Here is a 24,744-nt window from a genome sequence, read left to right as displayed (position 1 = left end):
AACCTGAGGATCATCCTCATAGCTGCCAAGAAAGATTATGTCCTAGAAGCACCGCTAGGTGACGCACCCATCCCAGAGAACCAAGACATTATGAACGCTTGGCAGTCACGTGCTGATGATTACTCCCTCGTTCAGTGCGGCATGCTTTACAGCTTAGAACCGGGGCTCCAAAAGCGTTTTGAGAGACACGGAGCATATGAGATGTTCGAAGAGCTGAAAATGGTTTTCCAAGCTCATGCCCGGGTCGAGAGATATGAAGTCTCCGACAAGTTCTTCAGCTGTAAGATGGAGGAAAATAGTTCTGTTAGTGAGCACATACTCAAAATGTCTGGGTTTCATAACCGCTTGACTCAGCTGGGAGTTAATCTCCCGGATGACGCGGTCATTGAAAGAATCCTTCAGTCGCTTCCACCGAGCTACAAGAGCTTTGTGATGAACTTCAATATGTAGGGGATGGAAAAGACCATTCCTGAGGTATATTCAATGCTGAAATCAGCAGAGGTGGGAATCAAAAAAGGAACATCAAGTGTTGATGGTGAATAAAACCACTAAGTTCAAGAAAGGCAAGGGTAAGAAGAACTTCAAGAAGGACGGCAAGGGAGTTGCCGCGCCCGGTAAGCAAGCTGCCGGGAAGAAGCCAAAGAATGGACCCAAGCCCGAGACTGAGTGTTTTTTATTGCAAGGGAAGTGGTCACTCGAAGCGGAACTGCCCCAAATACTTAGCAGACAAGAAGGCCGGCAACACTAAAGGTATATGTGATATACATGTAATTGATGTGTACCTTACCAGTACTCGTAGTAGCTCCTGGGTATTTGATACCGGTGCGGTTGCTCACATTTGTAACTCAAAGCAGGAGCTGCGGAATAAGCGGAGACTGGCGAAGGACGAGGTGACGATGCGCGTCGAGAATGGTTCCAAGGTCGATGTGATCGCCGTCGGCACGCTACCTCTACATTTACCTACGGGATTAGTTTTAAACCTCAATAATTGTTATTTAGTGCCAACTTTGAGCATGAACATTGTATCAGGATCTCATTTAATTCGAGATGGCTACTCATTTAAATCCGAGAATAATGGTTGTTCTATTTATATGAGAGATATGTTTTATGGTCATGCTCCGTTGGTGAATGGTTTATTCTTAATGAATCTCGAGCGTAATGTTACACATATTCATAGTGTGAATACCAAAAGATGTAAGGTTGATAATGATAGTCCCACATACTTGTGGCACTGCCGCCTTGGTCACATAGGTATCAAACGCATGAAGAAGCTCCATGCAGATGGACTTTTGGAGTCTCTTGATTACGAATCATTTGACACGTGCGAACCATGCCTCATGGGTAAAATGACCAAGACTCCGTTCTCAGGAACAATTGAGCGAGCAACCAACTTATTGGAAATTATACATACTGATGTGTGCGGTCCAATGAGTGTTGAGGCTCGCGGTGGCTATCGTTATGTTCTCACCCTCACTGATGACTTGAGTAGATATGGGTTTGTCTACTTAATGAAACACAAGTCTGAGACCTTTGAAAAGTTCAAGGAATTTCAGAGTTGTCGGCGTTCTGGGAACGGGGGTCCCCAGACTTGCCTGCCTGCGGCCTGCGGCGTGGCTCAAAGGGGGGCCCAGCACGGCCCATCTTCATCAACACAGACCCAAGACCCTCGCGAGGGGCCAAGCCTCGCGGGGCGGACGACACGGAGCTTCCTCAGGCATGGCCTCATCAGGCTGGCTCACGAGGAGGCGGAGAGATCAAGGCGGGGTACCTCACGAGGTGCCTGTGACGCAAGCCATGACGACCAAAGGCGCCAGGCGGGCGCCAGCCGCGCAGTGTCCTCCTTTCCTCTTTGGTGCAAAGGGAGCAAGCGCAGGTGAGAGCATCAAGCAAAGGCACCCGTTTCGGTGCAACGAGACCAAGACCAGTCCAACGGCAGGGAGGAAGTCATTGTGGAGCCCAAGCCAGCGTCACCACCAGAGCCTTTGGCAGGCGAGGACCAACTTTAGTCAGGATAAGTGTACCAGATGTTCCCCTTCAAAATGGCCAATTGTTGGCGCCCTTCCCGCTCAATATTTGGGAAGAGGCCCAGGGCCTTTGCCTATAAATAGGACTAGCCACCCCCAGGGTAGGCGAGATCGAGAATCAGCCAACCCAGAAACAAGCTGGGATCGAAATTAGAGAGAGAGAGAGGGGTGACTGAACTCCTCCTAGCAGTTCATCCCCTCAGCCAAGAACAGACCCTCGCGAGGCTGTTCTTCCTTGTATTGCTCATCACCATCAGCCCAAGAGGCAATCTACCACACCGCACACCGGAGTAGGGTATTACACCACAACGGTGGCCCGAACCAGTATAAACCCTGTGTCTCTTGTGTTGTTCTTTCCATAGCTTAGATCTTAGCGTGGCGGTGGGGCGCAGGTAGGTAGAAGGCGAAATCTCCGCGCGCACCCCAGTGTTTGAACCTCAAGGGTCTGACGGAACCCGAAATCCGACATTTGGCGCGCCAGGTAGGGGTGCGCCGGAATTCATCTTCCACCACCCCGTTCTCCTCCGACCATCGCGTCCATGTCTAACGCTCGTCGGGCCCGCGCCGAGCGCCGGGCCGCTCTCGCTTCCCTCATCGCCCAGACGGCTCCTGTCGGCGGGCGTCCTCGCCATTCCCCGTCACCTGCCGTCGACGCCGCCACCGGCTCGGCAGGGGACGAGCGGCAAGCGTCGTCTCAGCATCCGTCCGTGCGGCAAGACGGCCGCACCGCTACTCCCTCGCTCACCCCAGCTAGTTCTTCATCCCGCGCGCTCCGCGCACCCATGGAGGCTCGAGCTGCACTCTTCGCGGCAAATGAGCTCCTGCGCTACCGTCTCGTCGACGACGTCTACGAAGAATGGCTCGACCGCGTCGCCGAGCTCGTCCGCGCCGCAGGGGGCTCTCCTGCGCCGTCCGTTCCGCTGCACCGCACCCTGCCCCGCGCGGGCGACGAAGCTCCGGCGGCGCCCCGGCCGCCTCCTCCTCAAGAAGGCGCCATGGCTCCAAGGTGCGTGGCCCCCAGGCGGAACCCGCTCCGTCAGGTGCCAGCACGACAAGAGCAGAGCTACCAAGAAGTCCCTCGCCCGCAAGAAGCTGCCCGGGCGCTCCCTGCTCCAGCACGTCGCGACCATGCTCCTGCTCCCGCACGTCAAGACCCCGCGCTGCTCCCAGCTGCAGCGCGTGGGGACATGCAAGACTAAGCTCTCCGTCACCCAAGGCCTCCCGTGGCCACAGCAGGCTGCCGTGCCTTCACCACCGAGCTACGCAGCGTCGCGTGGCCCGGCAAGTTCAAGCCAGACCTGCCTCCTCATTACGATGGCACGGCCGACCCTGCGGAGTTCCTCCTGCTCTATGAGCTGGGAATCGAAGCTGCCAACGGAGACGAGAAGGTCATGGCGAACTGATTTCCCATGGCGCTCAAGGACGAGGCCCGCACCTGGCTCCTGAACCTGGCTCCAGGCACGATCTCCTCCTGGGACGAGATGCGCACCCGCTTCATCGCCAACTTCCAAGGTACTCGCGACCGGCCACCTGCCGTGAGCGACATGCGCCGCATCAAGCAACAACCCGGAGAGACCCTGCAGAAGTACATCCAGTGCTTCAACAACGCACGCCTCAAGATTCCCAAGGTGACCAAGCAGGCCATCATCTCAGCCTTCTCCGACGGCGTGCGCGATGTCAAGATGAAGGAGGAGCTGGCGATGCATGAAGACCTGTGCACTTCCTTGGAGTTGTTCAACTTGGCAACCAAGTGCGCCAGGGCTGAGGAAGGGCGTCTCTCCCTCCTCGAGCTGCCTGCCGCAGACCCAGAAGAGAAGAAGCCCAAGGCCAAGGATGTGAAGCGCAAGGGCGCTGCCGTGCTCGCGGCAGAACCAGACACCAAGCGGGCAGAGATTAGCCCGAACCTTCCAAGGGCAGTCGGTACTGTGTGTACCACGACCTCCACACCCACAACACCAACGAATGTCAAGAGCTCTGAGCCGTGCGAGAAGGAAGGATCGGCCGTCGCCCCGACCGCGGTGACCGGGGCTACGGTCGAGGAGGAGGAAGGAACGCAGGACGCTGGGAAGACCGCTGCCCGCGCCAAGGGTGGCGTGATCAACCTCGCGAGGATCGCTGGCAGACCCGCCTCGCGAGGGAGACTGGAGGGATCAGCCTCGCGAGGATCGCCCGCAAGGCAACGCAGGCCTCCCTCCGCTGCCGCCACAGCCAAGGAGAAACAAGGACCGCCATCAGGACGAGGGGGCTGGGGGCTTCCAGGAGCCGCGCTCGGTCGCCTGCATCCTGGGCGGGGCTCAAGCCCCAGCCTCTCAACGCATCTTCAAGCAGTTCGCTCGCGAAGTGAATGCAGTCCTCCCCAAGCTGGAAGCCACGCGCCCTCTCAGGTGGTCAGCGTGCACCATCACGTTCAGCTCAGCAGATCAGCTCAAGTGTGCGGCCACAGCCGGAGTCCTCCCGATGCTTTGTTCCCCAATCATCAGCAACGTGGTGGTCACGAGGACCCTCATCGATGGCGGGGCAGGGCTCAACGTCCTGTCCGTGGAAACATTCAACAATCTCCAAGTGCCCTACAACCAGCTTCAGCCAACCAAGCCTTTCTCCGGAGTCACCGACGGCTCCACGGTCCCGATTGGGCAGGTCCGCCTCCCTGTCACCTTCGGGGCACGCGACAACTACCGCACCGAGCTCATCGACTTCGATGTTGCTCACATTTTTCTGCCGTACAACGCCATCCTTGGGTACCCAGCGCTGGACAAGTTCATGGCCGTAACTCACCACGACTACAACGTCCTCAAGATGCCAGGAAGTGGCGGAGTCATCACGGTGCCCTGTGAAGAGAAGGACGCGGTGTGTTCCCTGGAACGAGCCTTCCAGGCCGCATCACTGGAAGATCCGGATCGCGGAAGCAGGAGGCTTCCCGAGACTGCCCCCAAGAAGAAGAAGACATCGTCCGGCCCGGCCCCTCAGGAGGCAGGCCCCTCAGGGCCCGCGCCTGCCCAGGGGGAACCTCCTTCCATCGCATAGGAAAGCGCGCCCGGTGCCCTCCTCAGGCAGGGCTCGGGGGCTCTCCCCTGGAGGGCCACCGACCTGGCTAAGGTCACGAGGGAGGCGCTTGGGCACCACATGGAGGCGTGTTTCGAAGCATGTTTCCCTCCAGAAGGAGTAAGGCAAGGAGAGCCAGACCCTCAGGAGTTCGTCAGCAAGGCCATTCAGGAGCTACAGGAGTCAAGAGTCATGAAAGGCGGCCGCCGCTTACCAGCTGTGGCTCCCCATCCAGGCGAGGATGGTGGGCTGCGCGTCTGCATCGACATACCAGGGCTCAATCGAGTCGCCTCTCTGGAGCGCCTCTGGCCCTCACGAGTGGGGTGCTGCGAAGGTCCACCCCACAGCTACGTTCGCATGCCTTACGGCTTGCCGAACGCAGCTGCCACGTACCAGCGCCTCATGAGGGGCATCATGGAGGCTCAAGAGGCCAGGCGTTCCGTAGCCCTGGCGGAGATGGAGATGGTTCGCGAAGAGCCACCAGCGCCTCCGGAGCCTGCCGAGGCCCCTGGGCCTGGGGGCTCATGAGGATCGGCTTCCGCAGCCCACCGAGTTTGCTACACCAACACTCCTTCGTCCTCAACATCATCAGGTGACATCTTTCAAGTTTCATTTCCAGCTGGGAGCGCCCCCAGGGCTGCATTATTCCCAGGCCGCGTGGGTCCGTCCCTGCGGCATGTATCCCTTTTATTTCATGTTGTTAGCTTACTTTGTTGGGGGCGCCCCACGGGCTGCATCATCCCCAAGTCGCTCGGGCCTGACCCAGTGATGTCTGCCTTCCCAGCATCTATTTGAATGAATCCACTCCTTCGCGGCTAATGTGTTTGACCTAGTTGCCCGCTCAACTGACGCCAACTGACGGAGCTGCTCCCAAACGGCACGACGCTTGCGCATGGGTCCGTCCCTGCAACGCCGACAAACCTGAATGGCTGAGCTCTGGCCGCGGCAGCCCCGCATGGCGCCACCTTGTCAAGCCTTCAGTGCCTCATCGCCCCTCGGAAGCAACCAACGGCTGACTGTCAATTGTCATGGCAACCCCTCGTTCTTTCTATGATGGGTCTACAGGATCTCCTAAAGGAGCTGCGTCAGGCGAGGCCCTTGCGGTGTCTCCTTCACTCTCATCCGCGCGAACCGCTTTCACGTTAAAGGGGGGGTGCTTGAGCATCGCGACTCAGGGCTCCTACTGGCTCTCCAGCCCTCACCCTCTGGCCTTGTCCACGGCATCGCCACCTGGCATACCAGCGATGGCTGAGACTCGCTCGAGGGCCGGGACCCGAGGACGTAGAGCAGAAAGGAGAGCAAAGGCGAGAGGGGAGGGACACGCGAGGACCTCGCCAAGCAACCTCACGCCTGCCGATGCATGGACCCGGCGACACACCAGAGAGCGGCCCCTGATTCTCGAGATAAGTCACCACCCGGAAGCACCAGCTACCGTGGCACCATCCCCGCACCTAATGCAATCCCGTGTTAGCGACGCCGCTCTCCTTTCTCACCGAACGACGGCTGCTTGAGCGCCAAAGGGGACCTCCTGAGCATCGCGACTCAGGGGCTCTTACCGGACCCCGGGTCGCTCACCTCCTGGCCTTGACCACGGCATCGCGACCTGGCATACCAGCGACGGCTGAAGCCGCCTTGGGACTGGGACCTATCGGCGCAGAGCACCAAGCCCTCGTGAGGTTCGAAAGGGAGAATTGAGCTAAGACGGAATGAGCAACTCGCACAGTTCTACGACAAGGGTTATATTAACAAAACAGGATCACAGGCACCTTACAAGCCCCCACGGGACACGTCTTTGATTCCTCGCAGGGAACAGATCCTAAAAGGACGATAACTACACGCGCCCCTGCAAAAGACGCCATCATCAAAGTGGGCCATCAGGCACCGGCGCCAACCCCATCCAAATCAGAGTCGGCGACGGCCTAACGAGCCCGCCCTGCTCCAGGAGCAGTGCCGGCTCGGGGGCTCGTAGCTGTCGTCGCTCGTCTTTGGAGTCGTGAAGAGCTCGCCGGAGTCGCTGGAACCTCCGACGCCTCCGCCGCTTGAGCAGCCGCCAAGGGAGCGATCGGCGGGCCCAGTCCTCGCCGTAGCAGGGTCCCGACCACCTCTCCCAGGGCAGCACTCCAGCCGGCGCCCGTTCGCATCGAAGACCTTGAAGACATCACCGAAGCACCGTCGTACTCCAAGTGGATCGCGAAGGCGCATCTTGTCCCGCAAACCCGGGTGATTTCGCTCCAGCCTCGAGTCATGAAGACCTCGCCCGGGGCAACGACCACGACCTCTGCCTCGGTCGCGAGGGCGCTGCAGCCGGCGTGCTGCAGCCAAAGCTCCAGGAGCTCTCCATGCGGGATGATGGAGGTGAAGAAGGGAGGAAGGCGAATCCAGGACTGAGGAGGCATGGCGGCGTGGAGAACAAACTCTCGGGAGGAGCCCTCGGTGTGGACCCCAGGGGGGACGACCCACACCTTCGTGACCCGTCGGCGCCGACAGTGGTGCCGCCTGTGGCGATCGGCATCGACTCCTTCAGAGCCCTCGATGTGGGCATACAAGGGAAGCGGTAACCCCGGCGGTGGCCGCTCGCACCAGGGCCTCGACACCACCTGATGGGCCCCCTCGTCCCGGCCGCAGAGGGCGAGCCATTTCTTTGGCGGGAGCGGGTCTAGTTCCTCTCGGGGAGCCTTTCCCTTCTCTGCCGTCGAGAACCGGCGGATCAGAGCCATTGCAGCAAGACGGAGCAAGGACCGAGAAGAAGGAGAAGCAAGAAGGGATGGACTGGAAGGGCGCGCGCCGTTCCGTACTTATGGCCGGCGAAGGCCAACCGCCGACCTCCACGATCACAGGTAATCATGACCTGCTTTGCATGCAGGGACTTGTCCAATCCGTGCAGTTGCTGAGGCGCCGTGGGGAAGTGGAGACGCCCACGTCCAATCAACCACCACGCGGCGCCCAAGGCCACAGGCTGTTAGGGCCCGCGGCGCTTCGCTCTTTCCCTTTCGCCTCCCTGCACGGCCAAGTCCGGGCGCGCCTTGCGCCCGGGGGCTACTGTCGGCGTTCTGGGAACGGGGGTCCCCAGACTTGCCTGCCTGCGGCATGGCTCAAAGGGGGCCCCAGCACGGTCCATCTTCATCAACACAGACCCAAGACCCTCGCGAGGGGCCAAGCCTCGTGGGGCGGACGACACGGAGCTTCCTCAGGCACGGCCTCATCAGGCTGGATCGTGAGGAGGCGGAGAGATCAAGGCGGGGTACCTCACGAGGTGCCCGTGATGCAAGCCATGACGACCAAAGGTGCCAGGCGGGCGCCAGCCACGCAGTGTCCTCCTTTCCTCTTTGGTGCAAAGGGAGCAAGCGCAGGCGAGAGCATCAAGCAAAGGCACCCGTTTCGGTGCAACGAGACCAAGACCAGTCCAACGGCAGGGAGGAAGTCATCGTGGAGCCCAAGCCAGCGTCACCACCAGAGCCTTTGGCAGGCGAGGACCAACTTTAGTCAGGATAAGTGTACCAGATGTTCCCCTTCAAAATGGCCAATTGTTGGCGCCCTTCCCGCTCAATATTTGGGAAGAGGCCCAGGGCCTTTGCCTATAAATAGGACTAGCCACCCCCAGGGTAGGGGAGATCGAGAATCGGCCAACCCAGAAACAAGCTGGGATCGAAATTAGAGAGAGAGAGGGGTGACTGAACTCCTCCTAGCAGTTCATCCCCTCAGCCAAGAACAGACCCTCGCGAGGCTGTTCTTCCTTGTGTTGCTCATCACCATCAGCCCCAGAGGCAATCCACCACACCACACACTGGAGTAGGGTATTACACCACAACGGTGGCCCGACCCAGTATAAACCCTGTGTCTCTTGTGTTGTTCTTTCCATAGCTTAGATCTTAGCGTGGCGGTGGGGCGCAGGTAGGTAGAAGGCGAAATCTCCGCGCGCACCCCAGTGTTCGAACCTCAAGGGTCTGCCGGAACCCGAAATCCGACAAGAGTGAGGTTGAGAATCAATGTGACAGGAAAATCAAGGTCTTGCGATCAGATCGTGGGGAAGAATACTTGAGTCATGAATTTGGCACACACTTAAGAAAATGTGGAATAGTTTCACAACTCACGCCGCCTGGAACACCTCAGCGTAATGGTGTGTCTGAACGTCGTAATCGCACTCTATTGGATATGGTGCGATCTATGATGTCTCTTACCGATCTACCGCTGTCATTTTGGGGCTATGCTTTAGAGACTGCCGCATTCACTTTAAATAGGGCTCCGTCGAAATCCGTTGAGACGACACCGTATGAATTATGGTTTGGGAAGAAACCTAAGCTGTCGTTTCTAAAAGTTTGGGGATGGCGATGCTTATGTCAAGAAACTTCAACCTGAAAAGCTCGAACCCAAATCAGAAAAATGCGTCTTCATAGGATACCCTAAAGAAACTATTGGGTATACCTTCTACCTCAGATCCGAAGGCAAGATCTTTGTTGCCAAGAATGGGTCCTTTCTAGAGAAAGAGTTTCTCTCAAAAGAAATAAGTGGGAGGAAAGTAGAACTTGATGAAGTATTACCTCTTGAACCGGTAAGTGGCACATCTCAAGGAAATGTTCCTGAGGTGCCTGCACCGACTAGAGAGGGAGTTAGTGATGATGATCATGAAACTTCAGATCAAGTTGCTACTGAACTTCGTAGGTCCACAAGGACACGTTCCGCACCAGAGTGGTACGACAACCCTGTCTTGGAAATCATGTTGTTAGACAACGGTGAACCTTCGAACTATGAAGAAGTGATGGCGGTCCCGGATTCCGACAAATGGCTGGAAGCCATGAAATCCGAGATAGGATCCATGTATGAAAACGAAGTATGGACTTTGACTGACTTGCCCGATGATTGGCGAGCCATAGAAAATAAATGGATCTTTAAGAAGAAGACAGACGCGGATGGTAATGTAACCATCTATAAAGCTCGGCTCATCGCTAAGGGTTATCGACAAGTTCAAGGGGTTGACTACGATGAGACTTTCTCACCCGTAGCGAAGCTGAAGTCCGTCCGAATCATGTTAGCAATTGCCGCATTCTATGATTATGAGATATGGCAAATGGACGTCAAAACGGCATTCCTTAATGGTTTCCTTAAGGAAGAATTGTATATGATGCAGCCGGAAGGTTTTGTCGATCCTAAGAACGCTGACAAGGTGTGCAAGCTCCAACGCTCGATTTATGGGCTGGTGCAAGCATCTCGGAGTTGGAACATTCGTTTTGATGAGATGATCAAAGCGTTTGGGTTTACACAGACTTATGGAGAAGCTTGCATTTACAAGAAAGTGAGTGGGAGCTCTGTAGCATTTCTCATATTGTATGTGGATGACATACTGTTGATGGGAAATGATATAGAATTCTTGGAAAGCATAAAGGCCTACTTGAACAAGTGTTTTTCAATGAAGGATCTTGGAGAAGCTGCTTATAAATTAGGCATCAAGATCTATAGAGATAGATCGAGACGCCTCATTGGTCTTTCACCGAGTACGTACCTTGACAAGATATTGAAGAAGTTCAAAATGGATCAGTCAAAGAAGGGGTTCTTGCCTGTATTGCAAGGTACGAGATTGAGCACGGCTCAATGCCCGACCACGGCAGAAGATAGAGAAAAGATGAGTGCCGTCCCCTATGCCTCGGCCATAGGGTCTATGTATGCTATGTTGTGTACCAGACCTGATGTAAACCTTGCCGTAAGTTTGGTAGGAAGGTACCAAAGTAATCCCGGCATGGAACACTGGACATCAGTCAAGAATATCCTGAAGTACCTGAAAAGGACTAAGGATATGTTTCTCGTTTATGGAGGTGACGAAGAGCTCTTCGTAAAGGGTTACGTCAATGCTAGCTTCGACAAAGATCTGGATGACTCTAAGTCACAAACCGAATACGTGTATATTTTGAATGGTGGGGCAGTAAGCTGGTGCAATTGCAAGAAAGCGTTGTGGCGGGATCTACATGTGAAGCGGAGTACATGGCAACCTCGGAGGCAGCACAAGAGGCAATCTGGGTGAAGGAGTTCATTACCGACCTAGGAGTCATACGCAATGCATCGGGCCCGATGACTCTCTTCTATGACAACACTGGAGCTATTGCCCTTGCCAAGGAGCCCAGGTTTCACAGGAAGACCAGGCATATCAAGCGTCGCTTCAACTCCATTCGTGAAAGTGTTCAAAATGGAGACATAGATATTTGTAAAGTACATACGGACCTGAATGTGGCAGATCCGTTGACTAAACCTCTCCCTAGAGCAAAACATGATCAACACCAGAACTGCATGGGTGTTTGATTCATCACAATGTAACTAGACAATTGTGTTATCCGGAAATCGTAATACATGTGTGAATACATAGACCACAACACGTCCCTAGTGAGCCTCTAGTTGACTAGCTCGTTGATCAAAACATAGTCATGGTTTCCTGACTATGGACATTGGATGTCATTGATAACGGGATCACATCATTAGGAGAATTATGTGATGGACAAGACCCAATCCTAAGCATAGCTCAAAGATCGTGTAGTTCGTTTGCTATAGCTTTTCCGAATGTCAAGTATCATTTCCTTAGACCATGAGATTGTGCAACTCCCGGATACCGTAGGAGTGCCTTGGGTGTGCCAAACGTCACAACGTAACTGGGTGACACTAAAGGTACACTACAGGTATCTCCGAAAGTGTCTGTTGGGTTGGCACAAATCGAGACTGGGATTTGTCACTCCGTATGACGGAGAGGTATCTCTAGGCCCACTCGGTAATGCATCATCATAATGAGCTCAATGTGACCAAGTGGTTGATCACGGGATCATGCATTATGGTACGAGTAAAGTGACTTGCCGGTTACGAGATTGAACGAGGTATTGGGATACCGACGATCGAGCCTCGGGCAAGTAACATACCGATTGACAAAGGGAATTGTATACAGATTGATTGAATCCTCGACATCGTGGTTCATCCGATGAGATCATCGAGGAGCATGTGGGAGCCAACATGGGTATCCAGATCCCGCTGTTGGTTATTGACCTGAGAGTCGTCTCGGTCATGTCTGCGTGTCTCCCGAACCCATAGGGTCTACACACTTAAGGTTTGGAGACGCTAGGGTTGTTGAGATATTAGTATACGGTAACCCGAAAGTTGTTCGGAGTCCTGTATGAGATCCAGGACGTCACGAGGAGTTCCGGAATGGTCTGGAGGTGAAGATTTATATATAGGAAGTCAAGTTTCGGCCATCGGGAAAGTTTCGGGGGTAATCGGTATTGTACCGGGACCGCAGGAAAGGTCCCGGGGTCCACCGGGTGGGGCCACCTATCCCGGAGGGCCCCATGGGCTGAAGTGGGAGGGGAACCAGCCCCTAGTGGGCTGGTGCGCCCCTCTTGGGCCTCCCCTGCGCCTTGGGTTGGAAACCCTAGGGGTGGGGGCGCCCCACTTGGCTTGGGAGGCAAGCCACCCCCTTGGAGATTGGATCTCCTAGGGCCGGCGCCCCCCTAGGGACCCTATATATAGTGGGGGGAGGGAGGGCAGCCGCACCCTATCCCCTGGCGCCTCCCTCTCCCTCCCGTGACACCTCTCCTTCTCGCAGTGCTCGGCGAAGCCCTGCCGAGATTGCCGTAGTTTCCACCACCACGCCGTCGTGCTGCTGGATCTCCATCAACCTCTCCTTCCCCCTTGCTGGATCAAGTTGGAGGAGACGTCTTCCCAACCGTACGTGTGTTGAACACGGAGGTGTCGTCCGTTCGGCGCTAGGTCATCGGTGATTTGGATCACGACGAGTACGACTCCATCAACCCCGTTCTCTTGAACGCTTCCGCGCGCGATCTACAAGGGTATGTAGATGCACTCCTCTCTCCCTTGTTGCTAGATGACTCCATAGATTGATCTTGGTGATGCGTAGAGAATTTTAAAATTCTGCTATGTTCCCCAATAGAATCCTTATCCCTTTATATGGGCGGACAAAATTAAACGTCCCCACTTGCCTGGTAAAACTCGCTTATCCCCCAAGCGCTGCAATTGATGGCGCGGTTGGGTTACCCATGCCCGTATTGATGAGAATCCCATAATAAGGGGACACGATCTCTGCTTTGATAAGACGTGTCGAAAAACTGCCTCGCGTTATGTACGGGGCTGGTTAAAAGAAATGGTTCGAATAATCACCGGGCCATGACATAACGTCATGCTGTCAAAACAAGCCAGCAAATTAGATCTGCGAAAAAACATTATTCTCTCTACGGTGAAATGTGGGACTTATTTTGCAGGGTCGGACACTATCCTCGTACTCAACTTCTTATGTAATGTATTCGGAGAAGGAACCTGCCTTGCAATGCCGAAGACAACTGCGCGCCGGACTCATCGTCATTGAAGCCTGGTTCAGGGGCTACTGTGGGAGTCCTGGATTAGGGGGTCTCCGGACAGCCGGACTATCTCTATTGGCCGGACTGTTAGACTATGAAGATACAAGATTGAAGACTTCATCTCGTGTCCGGATGGGACTCTACTTGGCGTGGAAGGCAAGCTAGGCAATACGTATATGGATATCTCCTCCTTTGTAACCGACCTTGTGTAACCCTAACCTTCTCAGGTGTCTATATAAACCGGAGGGTTTTAGTCCGTAGGACAACAATCACAACATACAATCATACCGTAGGCTAGCTTCTAGGGTTTAGCCTCTCTGATCTCGTGGTAGATCTACTCTTGTAACACCCATATCTTCAATATTAATCAAGCAGGACGTAGGGTTTTACCTCCATCAAGAGGGCCCGAACCTGGGTAAAACTTCGTGTCCCTTGCCTCCTGTTACCATCCGGCCTAGACGCACAGTTCGGGACCCCCTACCCGAGATCCGCCGGTTTTGACACCGACAGTGTTGATGTAGAAGCCCTCCGTGATCGATGCCCCCTCCGGCAGAGCTCCGGAAAAGGACCCAAGATGGGATCTCATGGATACAGAAAGTTACGACGGTGGAATTAGGGTTTTGGCTCCATATCTGGTAGTTTGGGGGTACGTAGGTATATATAGGAGGAAGAAGTACGTCGATGGAGCAACGTGGGCCCCACGAGGGTGGAGGGCGCGCTTGGGGGGTAGGCGCCCCCCTACCTCGTTCCTTCCTGGTTGATGTCTTGACATAGGGTCCAAGTCCTCTGGATCATGCTCGTTCCGAAAATCACATTCCCGAAGGTTTCATTCCGTTTGGACTCCGTTTGATATTCTTTTTCTGCGAAACTCTGAGATAGGAAAAAAAACAACAATTCTGGGCTGGGCTCCGGTTAATAGGTTAGTCCCAAAAATAAAATAAAAGTGTATAATAAAGCCCAATAATGTCCAAAACAGGATATAATATATCATGGAACAATCAAAAATTATAGGTACGTTGGAGACGTATCACCCCCGCCCGCCACTGCCATCCGCCAGCGCCCAGGTGCGCCCGCACTCCCGTGGCCGTTCAGGTTCCCGCCCGCCATGTTGACCACCGCCCGTTAGGCCCCTATGCCTATGACACGTGGGGACCAGCCCCTGTAAAACGAAAACGTAAATGAAAAAAAGAATTAGAAAAATAAATTGATTAATTAAATAGAAATTAATTAATTTAATTAATCATGATAATTAACCTAACCTAATTAGTCTGATTAGTTAGCTAATCAATTGTTTATTAATTAAGCAGACAATGACGTTTGGGCCCCACTGCCCTTTGACCACACAACCCGGTGAGAGTTGACTATTGATGTCATGATGACAACATGCTGATGCAATAACTCTGTTTTAGATTTAATATCAATTTTAGAATATGTTTATATCTTTGAAAAATAATATAAAATAAATGGTATCGCGGATGGAAATGTTTTATACATGAAAGTTTCTCGGGAAGACGAGACGAATCTGAATACGTAGCCTGTTCGTCTGCCACACGTCCCTATCACAGCGAACCTGCAACCGCCCCCCTCCGTTTCATCTGTCCGAAAATGCCAAACATCGGGAAAACTTTCCCGGATGTTTCCTCCATCGGTATCGCGTAGTACTGCGTTAGAACACCCTAGCTTTGCCTATTGTCAATTTATGCATCTGTGTGCTTTGTATTTACTGTTTCTTCCCCCTCTTCTCTCCGGTAGACTCCAAGACTGATGCTGCCCCTATGATCAACTACGTCGGCGACGACTCTTCTTCCCTTTCAGCGGAGCTTCCAGGCAAGCCCCCCCTTTGATCATCCCGATATCGTCCATTCCATTCTCTCATGCTTGCATTAGATTTTTCTACTGTAATTGATTGCTCCTATTCTGATGCATAGCCTGCTTTTGTACCTGCTGTTGTACCTTACCTGCTTATCCTAAACTGCTTAGTCTAGGTTGGTTAGTGATCTATCAGTGACCCCCACCTTGTCCTTGTTCCCCTGCTTCATCATCCATGACTTGAGCAACATGATCGACGACCAGAGCCCAACACCTCACATCACATCATGCCCCTTTTGTTGCTCGACTCTATAGAGCTACTATCGAGTGCCGAGGGTGATACCTCGCAACACACTCCCGATGATAATTTTGTAGTGTATCTATTTGGTCGTGGTCATCGAGGGTGATTCCTCTTTTACCACTCCCGATATGACTCTGTCGTGCAACCCCTCAAGTGTGAACCTCGAGGGTGGTTTCTCTTACGTTCACCTTGATGATTACATCGAGTGGAATCCACCAAGGGTGATTCCTTGGGTTTTCCCCTTGATGTTTGGACACACGGTAACCTTGACTTTACTTGAGACCTTTGGGGAGTCGGGAGGGCACGGAGAGCACCCGCAAGATAATTACGTGGCACGGGCAGGCATTCTGGGCCCTTGTCGTAAGTCCATGAGACGGGGCGATGGGGTCACATCGATCATGAGTCTCTACTCATCTCCGCAAGCTAATAATACACTATGGTTTGGGTATTTGTTCTGAGTTGGCCTGTGGCCTTTACGCACTAACCACCACGCGAGAATAGTTATGAGCCTCGATGTCGAAGTACCAGCCGAAGCTTTGTCAGACGTCTAGTTCAACATTGTGGACCTGTCGGGCCAGTGCCATCCAGTATGAGGTGGTGCTTGTCCCGGCTCGTCGCACAATGACCCGGAGTGCAACGGGTGGGCCCAGACCCCGGAGTGCTTAGGATGTAGAACGGCGGGGACCTCTCTGCTGAGCCTAGGTAGGTCTACGACCTGTTGATCTTCTGAGGCCGGGCATTGACCTAGAAAAGTGTGTCCGGCTAGAGTAATCAAGCATGTTGGGAAACATGGTGCACCCCTGTAGGGAAGATTATCTATTAATAGCTGTGTCCACGGTAACAGACGTTCAGACTTATATCCTGATCTTTTACAACTAGAAATGGATACTTGAGATATGTGGCTCCATGATTGCTTTCTCGCACGGAGTCGAGGAAGGACCTCTGGGCATTAATACTACAACATGCTAGTTAATTATAAACTACTATTCTTTACTCTTCTACATGCTACAAGATGCTTGGAGCTGCTTGAAGATGCTAGTCTTTGATAGGCCAGGGCTTCCCCTCTATTTTGGCATTCTGCAGTTCAGTCCATAGATACAACCCTTCCATTTGATACCAATGCATACTTAGTATAGATCTGATGCTTGCGAGTACTTTGGATGAGTACTCATGGTTTCTTTGCTACCCCTTTTCCCCATTCTTACTTCTTTCTGGTTGTTGCAACCAGATGGTGGAGCCTAGGAGCCAGATGCCACCGCGGACGGATACTACCACCCCAAAGGGTGCCTCCTACTATGTGAAGACCGCCGACGACCAGGAGTTGTTAGGAGATCCTAGGCAGGAGGCCTTGCCTCTTCGATCGTTGATGTTTGTGCTAGCCTTCTTAAGGCATCCTTATTTAACTTATGTCTGTACCCAGATATTGTTGCTTCCGCTGACTCTTCTGTATCGAGCTATGTATTCGAGCCCTCGAGGACCTTGGCTTGTAATATGAAGTTTGTATTATTTTATTTGTGTCTAGAGTTGTGTTGTGATATCTTCCTGTGAGTCCCTGATCTTGATCGTACACATTTGCGTCTATGATTAGTGTATGGTCGAATCGGGGGCGTCACAAGTTGGTATCAGAGCCGACTAACTGTAGGAACCCCCCTTTCCAACTCCTTGGCCGAAGTTGAGTCTAGTCTTTGAAAAAACTGAATTACTAAAATGGTTGTGTGGCTTACGGGCCCACGTCGCCATTGGGTGGTATTAGGATCTTTTACTCCTCGTCTATACTCTGAGATTCTGATCTGTCTTCTATTCGAGTAAAATGGTTTTGCTAACTCTAACTCTAGGTTCTCGTAAATACTATCTCCCAGAGAGCCCTCTTCATTCTAGATGATGGCCTGCTTCACCAGAAGTTTTCGACGATACCCTTCAGTATTTTCCCAAGATATTTGTGTTCGTCACCTTTGCACCTCTGATATATCCTTACGGATAACTTCATACACTCGTCGTTCATACCTTTATCCCCAGTTGCTCTCGTTATTACAAGATGTCCTGAAATAATCTTTGATGTTTCGAGAATCCTTTATGCTTATTGCCCTACAGTTCCTTGCCACATGAATACTCCTATGAATAATTCCACACACTTTTCGAGGATTTGTTCATTCCTAGTTGATCAAGTGATTCACAAGATACTTTGAAGTACTATCCGATCTTCTGATAATCCTCTTCAACTATTGCTCTGCAAATACTTATCTACTTGCATTATGGTTACTTCCATATGTCTACAATACTCATTTGCATCCTTTGTCATCGTAATTTCGAGCATTTGATTCGATTTGTTTGTGAATGCTCGCGATCATCAATCCTATTTAAAATTCTTCGCTTGGTTCAGACGTCACCCTAGACATGAGCCGGTGTTTGACAAATCAAACCCTGATTGATTATCGATCTATGTCTATTCAACTTATCCATTCTTGATTAGAGCGTTTGCTTCTAATCCCTTGGTTTGGGAATCATAATTCCTTTGCATTTGAACTTTGAATTAGTTAGTTGCTTCTCTAATATGATCTCCTTGCGTTCTTTCTTATTCTGATTGAGTATCGATGCTCACATCAGATCCTTTGTGGACCACCGGATCTTTTGTTGGGTTTTATCCGACAACGTCCTTCATATTCACTAACCTTGTGAGCTTTTCCTCGGATACATAATGCCTTTGATAAATTGTATCCCCTGTTTTTGTCAACCATGCTCTGCTTCCAAGCTTGAGTTATTTATTCCTAAAGTTTGTGGTATATGTTCCTAAGATGTCCCTATGTGTTGAATTTATGTCTTCCCTAAATCCGTGTGAACTCGAAAGTTATGCAGGTTATACTCTACTGGCATTTTGTCAGATAAAATTTCAACACTACAAGTTCTTCGAATGCGAGAAGTGAATGGAAAGTTGTGCCTGCTTTTGTCAACCATGCTCTGTTTCCAAGCTTGAGTTATTTATTCCTAAATTTTGCGGTATATGTTCCTAAGATGTCCCGATGGGTTGAATCTATGTCTTCCCTAAATCCATGTGAACTCGAAAGTTATGCAGGCTATACTCTACTGGCATTTTGTCAGATAAAATTTCAACACTACAACTTCTTCGATTGCGAGAAGTGGATGGAAAGTTGTGCATTAGAGAAGTGGGAGTCGACCTTGAGACGTTGTGTTCATGGCCATGGACCCGATGTGGAACTTATCATTGAAGCTTCTTGTTATAATAATAATCCCCTTGTGATAAGTTCATCTGGTATCTATGTTTGGTCCCTTGCAACCGTGGTTCCGACCATATTGTTCTTCTTTGATCCCATTTCTCGGGCGAGTTAAAGTACTTGTATTTTGCAGGTCTTTTCACCTGTCCAACCTCTATCCCATTTTACCTTCGAGTATTACCCTCTAGTATCTCGAGAATATCACGGAACTACATAACTTATTATGAGTTCTTCACCAACTATTGTTTCTCATCGATTCCAATTGTCCACGAATTCTGAGTTGTTGGACACTCGAGAACACCGATAACTGATTCGAGTCTACACTTTCCCTTCCATTGCTTTGTTTAACCTTTCTTGTAACCTATCATATCTGAGCAGTGATAATTCCCTGCTTATGTAAACACCTCGGTGTACAAACTCTGTCAGCAAGATCTTGTTACTATTGTTGACGACATTCTGGTAGCCACCGATGGACAGAACTTTGGTTCTCTTCGTCCCTCGCCCTTGGTACCAACGTTGTTGCCAACATAACTGACAGGTTGTCCTCTGACCTGCCTTGCTATCATGACCGTGCAAGATATTAGCACCTTCCTGCTTTTAAACCACATGGTGGGCCCATAACCCACAGTTCCATAGGATCAAACCCTGACTCTCCTATACATCCTTGTTTTCAAAGTTATCCCTCGCGCTTGACTTCATATGTAATTAATGAGCCACCTTCCTTGTGATGTGTTCTGGTATTAGACGCAATACTTATTCGCATTGCTCTGAACCCCTTTACCCTCTGTTTCAGGCAACGAACGGTTGCCTACCCACTTGAAGCTTCTTATGGCACCTTCTTACCTTCCTCTTGATGACTTTCTTGAATTTCAACTTGAGAGATGCCTCTATGCCACGTTCACTGAGATAGTCCCTAGGTACCTATCTTGTGTTGAGCTCCATCCTTCCCGAGTCTTTTCTCCTTACTCCATCCCTTAAATGTCGGGATGAGATTTCTTGTAGTGGAGGAGAATTGTGACGCCTGGATAATTAAGCTACAGTAACCTCCTACTAATGATGCCAGGTCATCACTCTTACTATTGCTAATCCTCGGTTGATCCAAATCGCACTCCAAATTCAAATTTAAATTAAATTTGAAAATAGAAGTTTTCAAATGTCAAAACTAAAAGGTTCACAGTATTCTATAAATTCCCCTGATCATTTTCATGTTGAAACCAACCTCATTTGAATTCCCAAATTGCCCTTGGAAATTTATTTAGTGGTCCGGCAACATTTAAAATTGGCTTTTCAATTTCTAAAAATGGTTAGACAACTTCTTTTGGCCTCAAACTTTTTGTGACTCCTAGAATTAATGTGCTTGATTTATATGACAAGTCTCATATCTGACAAAACTCTTTTAGTCTTATAATTAAGTAGAAAACAGTAGCTTTGATTGAAAACGGAATTAAAATGTGAAAGAAAATAAAAAGCAAAGGTAGAAAAAGAAAAGAAACCCCCTTTCCCCCCACTGGGCCTCGACCCAGCTGGCCTAGTCGGCCACCCACCAGGCCGGCCCAACCCCCCTCTACTAATCTCCCTGGAACCCAGAAACCCTAGCGCACACCCACCCACTACCCCCACTCCCCGATCTCCCCCTCGATCCCGATCTGGATTGCGGGCGCATCCAGCCCCGCTCGAGCCGGCGCCCGTCTCCCTCCTCCACGGAGCCCCCCTCGCCGCGACACCCCAACGCTCGCCGCCAACACCCGTCGCCCCCCCCCCCCCCCCCCCCCCCCGACCCCCGACCCCATCGCCGGACCGCTCCGCCCCGCCTCTCCAACGCTGGCGCAACCCCCGTTGCCGCCGTGCTCCGCCAACTCGCTGGCGCCGCTCCACCGCCTCTCGCGGACGGCTACCTCGCGCCTCGAAGACCCGATCCCCTGCAACGGGGGTGAGCAACCCTCGTGTCACCTTTCGATTCCCCCGTTGTAGACGCCGTACCCGTTGTCCCCGAGTTCGTCCGAGCCTCCCGTGTATGCATACACATACATGCGTGCGTGATGTGTTGCTCTTGCGCCCTGCTTGCTGTTGCGCCGTCGCTGCTGCTGCTAGTGCTGCTGCCGCCTATCACCGCCGTCTTCTGCTACTTCTCCTGCCTGCTGGCTGCCACGCCGCTCGTCGCCGTTGTCTTTGCCGCGGCCAGCGTCATGCCCCTGCTCCCGCCTGCGTCGCCGCCTTCCGCTGACGCCCGCCCACCCCCGCTACTCTTTGCCACGCGGACGGACGGACTGAGATCCGGTGCCTTTATCAAGTGAAGTCACGCTGCAACTTTACCCTTCTAATCTCCATCCAATCCACATCCTACGGTCCAGATCACACAAGGGGAAAGGCTCTCAACACTTAGCAGTTTTCAGCATAGCAGCAAACATCAATACAGACTAGCTGCAAACAATGATGCAGTGGCACTTGAACTCAGTTTTATTTGAACAGATTAAAACCCAAAAAATAAAGATCTGCAGATACTCATGAGCAGAATATAAAACAAAATTTGGTCTAGTTATACAGTAGTGCATTATACAATCAAAGTGGAATAAATCAATTGCAGTTGACACTAAATCCAGTAGAACTTGATATTAAAAGGCTGCAGCGCATAATGTCCGAATGCTACAGCAATAAGTGTCAATGTTGAGTAATCATCCACACAAAAGCAAGCCATTTCACTTATACATTTAGGCCAAAAGAGACTATCGCAACCCCCCAAAATACTGTTGTTAGCACTGTCCAAAATACTACCTAACAACTTTGAAGATACTAGATCATATCATCATAAAGATATGATCGTCAACTCGTGAAGTTGTCAAGAGCTCGGTAAAGCTGTCAATTGCATCATATTCTTGACGCTTCTCACTATTTTCTTTCACCCGCACTTGCACTTCAGGTTGCAGACTATTGCCATTGTTCTCCACTTGCACTTGAGGCTGCGCACTATTTTTTTCTTTTGCTGTTGTTGTTGCTGCCAATAAAAATGAAAACTTATTTTGTTAGTACAGGAATGAATAACAACTCATATTACATACATACTACACCTTATCTTTGCTCCTTTTTTTGTCGTTGCCGCTGATTTAGTTGGCTTTCGTCCTTTGCATAACTTATCAAACCAGGTTGGCTTTCTCCTCAAATTTTTAGATGAAACCTCCTTTTTCTTCAGTCGTGCAGAACTAAGCAAGTCATTGGCTTGCTGCACATTTGGAACAACATTTTCTTGGTCATTGGAACATGCATCAGTAGCACCAGTGGCTGATGCATTGAGTTTATCCTCTAGTTGTGGCCAAAGACAAGCAAGTGCATCTTCTAGCATCAAATGACATTCGAGTAGTGTCAAAAGTGACAACATCACCAAAATGCGCATAGTCAAGGATCATTTTAGCATCAGCCTAGAATATGTTGGTTATATCCTCCTCACAATCCAACTGTAGTGCATATTGGAATGATGGATTGTCAGCAATTTTTTCATGAAAATATTTCAACATACTTCCAGCTTGTCCAAAAGCCAACTCCCTCTGTCGCTTGGTTCGCAAATGATTTTTTTGGTCACGGCAAGTATATTCAAGGTTAATCGGTCCACCAACTTGACGAGAAGCAAACTCATGTGCAGCTTGTGGCATAATGCTGGAATCATCAGCGGTTTCAATTTCAAAAGCTTGTCATTCTGAAATCTTTCTTTGGGATATCATCAAGTGGCGGGTTTGTGGCAAATGAAGCAAGTGGTTGTGTTCAAGCACAACCTTAGTTACTTCATAAATTCCGGCCTCTTGATCCAATTGGAAACACATATGAGCTTGGCAATTGGTTCTTGTTTCAGCTCTAAAACGCTTTGGTGCTGTCTCAGTTAGCCCTTTTCTTCGATGACCCTCATTGGAACAAACAAATCTGCATGAACCAACCTGACCATCAAGTCTGCTTTTGTTTGCGTATCTCCTTCTCACATCAAAGCCGGTGTGACCCCCATATGCATTCCAAAATGCCCAAGCCTCATCTACACTTCTAAACCTCATACCAACTTGAGGTATTCCCTTACCACTTTCTGCCATCCCACAACACTGAAAATTGTCAGGCACAATAGAGTTCTCAATTTTCAGAGCAGAGCACTCATGCTAACTTCAGTTACTCATGCCTGGAAAAAGTTCAGTTAGTGACAATATTTGTATGCTAAAAAGTTCAGTTAAAAATTACTCAAATAAGTAAAATAAATCTGAACCAAAAAACAAAATTCATTAGAGCCAGCTAGGCATGTTCCCTTTGCCTACAGGCTGCTCCTCTCTCACGCCTACTGGTCCTAGTCCTACATATTCATGTTCTAGCCAGTCTTGAGGTACCATGTATTCGGGCACTCAACATATTCACTGGATGACTCAACCAAGAGCAAGCAGGTACTGATATTCAGGCAAAAGTATAGTGTTGGAATTTAATTCAGGTATCAAGTTATCAACCAGAGTAACAGGGAAAAGATGTGCAGCAATTGTTATAGATGAAATCCGTAGAAATTGCAGGACACGATGACAGTAAACTGTCAGCCATGCACATCTTCCTAATTTAGTAATTCATATTCACTCAAAGTGATATTTGAAGTATGAACATTCTCAGTTCAAGTATGAACAAGAAAACAAAAATTGGGCCTAAGACTAGAACGACTTGTGCAGAACTTGCTTGCTCTCAGATAACTGCAGGAGTGATCATCCTCTGGGCAGTAATTGTAGATTCCAAGATTCCATCGCACTATGTACATGAACAAACATGTCCAGCAATAATGAAATTTAATATATGTATTTTCAGACAAAATGCTGGAGGCGTTTAAGTTTACAAATATGTACTGGGGCAAAGACGAATCTCATCTGCAATTTATGCAACGATTTCTGCAGCGATGGACCTGTAAATTACCTCTTATGCAGCGATGGACCTTGTCCTCCGCCGCGGCCGGCCCTCCTCTCCCACAGCGATGGCGCGGCCCGCCCCTCCTCTCCTCCAGCGGTGGCCGCCCCTCCTCTCCCCAGCGACGGCGCGCCCGCCCCTTCTCTTCTCCGGCGGCGGCTGCCCCTCCTCTCCCCGAGCGACGGTGGCGCGACCTGCCCCTCCTCTCCTCCTCCGATGGCGGAGCGACCTGCCCCTCCTCTCCTCCGGCGGCGCGGGAGTGTTCCGGACGAGGCGCTATAGCCCGCGAACCCCCAATTTCCTGCCCGCCCTCGCCCAAACTGATAATTGCTGAAGTTTTTGCCTATGTCTAACGTACACCGTTGGATATGTTTTGGATGGAGATTGAAAGGGTAAAGTTGCAGCATGACTTCACTTGATAAAGGCACTGGATCTCAGTCCGCGGACGGACCGCTCGTGCCACCCGCCCGCACAGGCCACCGCTCGCCGGAGCCTTCAGCCCCGCGCACACCCAACCCCCGCCTGCTGCTGCCATCCGCCAACGCCCAGGCGCGCCCGCACTCCCGTGGCCATTCAGGCGCCCGCCCTCCCTATTAACCCCCGCCCGTTAAGCCCCTATGCCTCTCACACGTGGGGCCCAGCCCCTGAAAAACAAAAACATAAATGAAAAAATAATTAAAATAACTTGATTAATTAAATATAAATTAATTAATTTAATTAATCATGATAATTAACCTAACCTAATTAGTCTGATTAGTTAGCTAATCAATTGTTAATTAATTAAGCAGACAATAACGTTTGTGCCCCACTACCCTTTGACCAGACAACCCGGTGAGAGTTGTTTGTTGACCCTGTTGACGTCGTGATGACAACATGTTGATGCAATAACTATATTTTGGATTTAATATCAATTTTAGAATATGTTTAAATCTTTGAAAAATAATATAAAATAAACGGTATCTCGAATGAAAATGTTTTATACATGAAAGTTTCTCAGGAAGACAAGACGAATCTGAATACGCAGCCCTTTCGTCTGCCACACGTCCCTAGCATAGCGAACCTGCAACCGCCCGCTCTGTTTTATCTGT

General features: G+C 50.9%; 1 pseudogene; it reads right to left on the bottom strand.

Annotated features, from left to right (window-relative positions):
* Window positions 1-21,840: 21,840 nt before the first annotated feature.
* Window positions 21,841-23,523, bottom strand: LOC147971429 (protein FAR1-RELATED SEQUENCE 5-like; annotated as a pseudogene).
* Window positions 23,524-24,744: the final 1,221 nt, after the last annotated feature.

Source organism: Triticum urartu, chromosome 5A, assembly GCF_056163025.1.
Source record: "Triticum urartu cultivar PI428250 chromosome 5A, HENAU_Tu73, whole genome shotgun sequence".
Lineage (NCBI taxonomy): Eukaryota > Viridiplantae > Streptophyta > Magnoliopsida > Poales > Poaceae > Triticum > Triticum urartu.
The sequence above is the reverse complement of the archived record's forward strand: the minus strand, read 5'-3'. Positions and strand labels throughout refer to the sequence as shown.